Here is a 6,594-nt window from a genome sequence, read left to right on the forward strand (position 1 = left end):
GTCACAAATTAAATGATAGGTAAATTTTATCAAGATATTTGAGATATAGTAGGGGGTGGGTGGGTGATATTTCCATGATGTTGGCATCTTTATTTTGTGTAGATAAGTTGCCTAAGATTATAACTCATTCAAATCTGGTAGTACTCCCAAAGAAAATTTTAGCAAACACTTTTTCGAACATGGGGCCTATATCATTAAGTAACTTTTTGAATAATGTTTTCTAAAGAATTATCATGAGAGAATTAAAGGTTTATTATTACAAATTATTTCTCAGAAGCAAGATAGTTTTGTGAAGGGTCAGGAAAAAAAAATTAGCAAAAAAACATGTTGATGGGGGTAGGAAATCATTACTAAAATTAGAAAGAGAGGAAAAAATTCCAACTTGATCATTAAATTGTATATGATGAAGGCATATGATAGGGTAAAATAATTTTATCTGAATAAGGTACTAATGAGAATGAGATTTGAGGAAAGAATAATCACATGGAGTATAAATTTGTAGGAAAACACTGTACTCTATTCTACTCAATGGGCAACCTAAAGGACTTTTTTCAATCTATGAGAGGGATTAATCAAGGCGATCCTTTATCTCAACTCTATTTATTTTGATTGTAGAGGTGATGTTTAGAGATTTGAATGCATTGTTACAGAATTAAGAGATCAAGATATTCAGGTTGCTCATGTTTGGTATGATCAATAGAAAGATAAAAGAATTAGAGATGATGGTTCAGTTGATTGGGAGGAATTCAATGTTGCTTTCCTTGAATATTTCTTTCTTTTGGAGTTGATGGAGACTAAATTTCAAGAGTTCGTTAATTTACGCCAAGGTAATATGAGTGTGAGGGAGTATGCCCTTAAGTTTACTAAGTGGTCAAAATGTGGTCCTTTCATGGTTGCGGATCCAAGGGATCGTATCATCAAGTTTCATTTGGGCATGTCTGATTTGGGGGTCAAATAGTTTAAAACCACCATGATTATCAAGGATATGGACATATCGAGGCTTATGACACTTGCCAAGAGATCTAAAACGGAGTCCAAGTTGGCTTGAACTGATGGTGATAATTTCTCCCATGGTAAGTCTGAAAATAGTGGCCGTCCATAATTTAATCAAAAGTATTCTGGCCAAATTTCATCTAACACTTCGGATCTAAAATTTGATAAAGATAATGTTCTAATCCTAAGGAACAAGGAGGAGCTCCAACTATTCACATCATCCCTCTATGCACGAAATATGGAAGAAACAACAAGGAAAAATGCTTAGCGGGATCAGATGTATGCTATAGGTGTGGAAAGCTAGGTCATCATGAGAAGGAGTGTAGGAGTAGTATTAGAACCCATACTTAGAATCAGGCTACCGGTTGTTCGGATCAGTATACAACTACTTTAGGTGGCGAACAACGCCAAAATAGATTTTATGCCCTTCAGTCCCATCAAGAGTTACAGAATTGGCCTAATGTTGTGATTGGTATGTTGTAAGTACATTGATGTTTATGCATTGTTAGATTCAGGTGCTACTATATCATTTGTTACTTTCTATCATGCTATGAAATTCATTATTAATCCTGAGATCTTGCTAGAACCTTTTTTGGTCTATAGTTTTGCTGGTAATTCAATAGTGACTAACAGAGTCTATCAAAATTGCCCTATTTCAATTCTTCATAAAATCACCTCACTTGATCTTGCAGAACTTAAAATGATAGATTTTGATGTTATTCTCGATATGGATTGACTTCATGCATGTTATGCTTCTCTATGTTGTAGAACCTGTGTGGTTAAGTTTAAGTTTTTTAATGAATCAGTCCTAGAATGGAAAGGTGGTAATTCTATATTTAAAGGTCAATTTATCTGTGATGACCCAAAATATGGAAAGTCAAAACATGAGGATCAAAACATGAAAATCTAGAAAAGCTACAACTTTTTCACAAGGTGATGACCACGGAGGCCATCATGGGCTGTGGTGGGCACCAAGCCCCATGGTGACCCACCGTGGTGGGAACCCTGAGGTTCGCCCCTTCTTGATGAGGTCCACGACAAGGCACTATGGACCGTGGTGAGCATCATGGGATGTGAAGCCTCCCGTGGTGACCCCTCCCATAAAGCGTCAAAACATTACCCCAAGGCAAGGACCAACACTAGATACCATGGGCCATGGAACATTTCACGCACCATGCTGATTTCTGTGGTAGTCACTCCTGTAGGTCATCCTATAGAGCCTGCACCAAGCCCACTCTTCACGTCCCGTGGTGCAATTCACAGACCGTGAAGGGTATCGTGAAGAAAGTTCTAAAAATTTCCTTGCAACTCTCAAAACAATTCAAGATCTAGTCAAACATTACAGACAACACTAAATGAGCATCACAGGCCATGATGGGTCCTCTGTAATGAGTCCCAACTACAGTTAAATAAGGGGTATTTTAGTCATTACCTATTCTTTTATTAATATATGTGGATATTTTTGGGACTAGATTCAGTAAGAAAATATTTCAAATACTCTTTAATCTCTTTAATCTATTATTTTCCCTCATTAACTCCCAATCAACTAATAGATCTCTCTCAAGGCTCCTCCAAAGTTTATCCTTTTCATTAGGCTTTTGGCGAGGGGTTCTTCAAGAATAATCCTCCTATTTGAATTCCAAGGTCAAAATCAATCACCATATGTGGGGATTGATCCATGGCTCCCTTTCACCCATGGAGTCCCAAGGTTTGTACTTAAAAATTTCATGAATTTCAATTGGATTTTTAACTCTAATCTTATGAGTTACATTGGGTTGTTTAAATTATGTTTTTAATTATCATATTGGATCATTATAAGAATTTTTCTATATGAATTACATGTATTGAAGTTCAATCATGATTGTCCATGCATGAAGCCTATTTTTCTATGATGAAGTGTGACATATGATTATGAATTCAATTATTTCAAATATATTATCATGATTTTCATTCAACTTGATTATGCATATGAGTTTTACTCTAAATTCAAGTATGAATTGTGATCATGAATCACAAGTGCGTTCAATGTATGAATTTCATTCCAGTCATGAAGCAAAGTGGCATAGGGCACTATATGGTGACCTAGGACCTATCTATATGAATTATTTAAATATTATTGTAATGATAAAATGATCATTCTCACATTGCAAGTGCGTTATAAAATGAGCTATTTTATGAAATATGAAGTTTTTGAACAAGTTATGATATACTCTAAATATGATATTACATTATGTATTCCGTGGGATTTGACATAGTACCGAGTGGACCTTGGGATAGGCATTCTCTACCATAGTTGAGGCAAGAGACCCATAGTAATATCCCATTGTCCCATAAACTACGTGCCACAGTAGGTTGGCTTCATGGCTTAGCTAGTGGATCCACATATAGCATATGTTACGACCCGCCAAGCGGGGTAGAGTCTACGTTGGCAAGTATATTTCCTTTTTCTTTGGTGTACGGGTAACATCGAGATTCTATGTTATAGTTCACATGGTCTTAAGTTCGGTTATGGTTCCTATCCCACATATGTATAATCTCTTATGTATTTTCACTATCTCAACTATTCTTTTCAAATGCTTTGATCATTATGATTCTCTCATGTCTCTACTTATGTTATACCTCGTACTTTTGTACCTTGGAAGGTTCTTAAGCTTCTTGAAAGGCTCTTAAGCTTCTTAAAGTTTCTTAAGCTTCTTAGAAGTCACCATGTGAGCCGGATAATCTATAAGGCCATCAAACAACTCTAAGGAAAAGAGAATATGATACCTCATGATAGGGAAGATTTGAAATAGCGTTGTAAGAATTCGAAAAGAGTTAGCGACCAAATAATGAGTCATAGGACTCGACTTACTTATGTAAGCTACTAACTTGGAAACCTTACATACTTAAGCTACTTGAGTACATACCAAGCTTATGTAGCAAGGATTACATAGGTTTGTAAAGTAAGATGAGATTACGAACCCACGAGGAGGAAAAGAGAGTGACACATTGAGGCATGAGAGAATGCCACATGGTAGCAAGGGAGAGTGCCACATGGCAGCAATTGGAGTAAGGGGGTTGACCCCACATGCCACGTGAAAGCTCATGGTTGGAGGAAGTGGTGTGTTGGCCCAATGAGGGCTTAACTCATGTCACCACTTAGGGGTTTACACGTGTTACCTCCTAAGGTGGCCTATATATATATGTTTTATGACTCGTTTTTATCAAAAAAAGTCATTCTTATCTCTAAAATTCAAGAAAATTCTAGAGAAAAAAATAAGAGAAAAAACCCTAGAGCTAGAGAGAAAATAGTGGTGGCAAAGAGGGGAAAAGAGCACCAAAAGGTTAACAAACAACCACGAAGTATTAGCCGCGCTAAAAGAACTTCCGAGGCAAGTTTTGGTGAGTCTTGGCAAGTTTTAGGCAAGGTAAAAGACACGACAGAGAAAACGTGGTTAAGAGTAATCCGTAAGAGGTATGTGAAGCTACCTCCTTTCTTTTGGCATGTTTTTGGCATAAGTATTTAAAGATACCCTTATTTCCTTTTGAAATGTCTCGACATAAGTATATGATGATATATGTATATGATGACTCCATGAGGGAAAGTAGATAGTGTATAAAGCCTATCCTTTCTCTTCCTTTGGCATGTCCTAGATGCACATAAAAGATGATACAATCTCAGAGGTGACTCTATTCCTAAGTGTTTCTTACTCATTCTCTAATATTGGAACTCTTCCAATAATTGAGCTATTGCTTCTCAAGTTTTTCGATACATTGGGAAGTAGTAAGTATGTAAAGCTAATCTTCGTTTCTTTTTGGTATGATCTTTATGAAACAAATAGATGAAGTGTATACAATTCCAAGGAAGTTCCTCTTTTTAAAGACACTAGGATAGCCAACTTCTTTATTCCCAAAAGATATTAGATGATGACCTGATATGGGAATATGATTCCAAAAGTTCCATTTTGCCTTAACCATAGTGGCAATCAAAAGGTACTTGATATGACTCTTGTCTTGGTTTTTGAATGATAGCATATTTTGAGAATTCCACAGAGTCTCAAATACGATCTAAAATGCATATGGTTACTCACTACTCTACTTGTGTATACAGTAACCCTTCTATCACCAAGTCCCTCACTAGGGGGTCGGGTATGCTATATGAGAACAAGATAATGCAATGATATGAACAACTCACTAAGTCCCTTACTAGAGGGCTGGGTACGTATGTATATGTAATATATGGATCGGGCCGAATGTTCCTTGGCATTACTATATAATATATAGATCGGATCGAACATTCCTCGGTATTACTATATAATATATGGATTGGGCTGAACATTCCTTGACATTACTATATAATATATGGATCGGACCAAACTTTCCTCCACATTACTATATAATATAAGGATCAGGCCGAACATTCCTCGGTATTACTATATAATATATGGATTGGTCCGAACATTCCTTGGTATTATTATATGATATCTGGATCAGGCCAAACGTTCCTCGACAGTACTATATAGTATATGGATCGGGGCGTACATTCCTCAGCATTATTATATGAGATAACACTAATAGTATATAGATGCTTATGATAACAGAGTGATATAGTAGTTACACCAAGTCCCTGAATGGGCTGGGTACAATACGTGATAATAATATGCACGACTTTATGTTATAAGCTATAGGTACAGTAAATGATTAGATGTCATACTTTCCCCTACATCCCTATGTCAACTATAATTTCGTTATGATGTCTTATGCTTATATACTCAGTACATATGTCATACTGACCCCCTCTTTCTCAGGGGGCTGCGTTCATGCCCACAAGTACAAATACACACTTTAGGGATCTGGCAGCATAAGAGTTCCACTCAGCAGTTCAGAAGCAGTCCATTGTGCTAGAGCCTAGTTTTGGTATTAACCATCGATGTATATATTTATTTGTTCACGGGTACGGCAGGGGCCCTGTCCCACCTTATGTTACTGTTCTTACTCTTAGAGGTTTGTGGATATGTATATAGGTTGTATGTGTGTGTGTACAATGGTGCCTATAAGACTTATATTTTTGGACGTTCCCTTTTGTTATAGAAGTCTCATCCACTTATATGTTATCATTCCTGTTGATTCCTTATGACGTAAATAGGAGATAGGGTTACTTAGAATTAGCAGGGGAACACGCGAGTGTTTACTTTTGGCACCCTTGATGACCTACGGGGTTGTGTCGTGATAGAAGTGATATCAGAGTGGTCCTTTCTTAGAATGTCTACAGACCATGTCTAGTAGAGTGTTTTTTATTGGTGTTTGGTACACCATATCTATAAAAAGGAGGCTATAGGACATTTAGGATGTTACCTGTTACACCCCATACTTTTGTACCTTAGAAGGTTCTTAAGCTTCTGAAGTTTCTTGAAAGGTTCTCAAGTTTTTGGAAGAATTCTTAAAGCTTCTTAATGCTTCTCAAGCTTCTTAGAAGTTACCATGGTAGTCACATATTCCATAATGCTATCAAATAACTTTAAGAAAGGGAGAATGTGACACATCATGATAGGGAAGATTGGAAATAGCATTGAAAGAATCTGAAAGGAGTTGGAGATCAAATAATGAGTCGTATGACTCGAC

This window comes from Solanum dulcamara, chromosome 10 (assembly GCF_947179165.1).
Source record: "Solanum dulcamara chromosome 10, daSolDulc1.2, whole genome shotgun sequence".
Classification (NCBI taxonomy): Eukaryota; Viridiplantae; Streptophyta; class Magnoliopsida; order Solanales; family Solanaceae; genus Solanum; species Solanum dulcamara.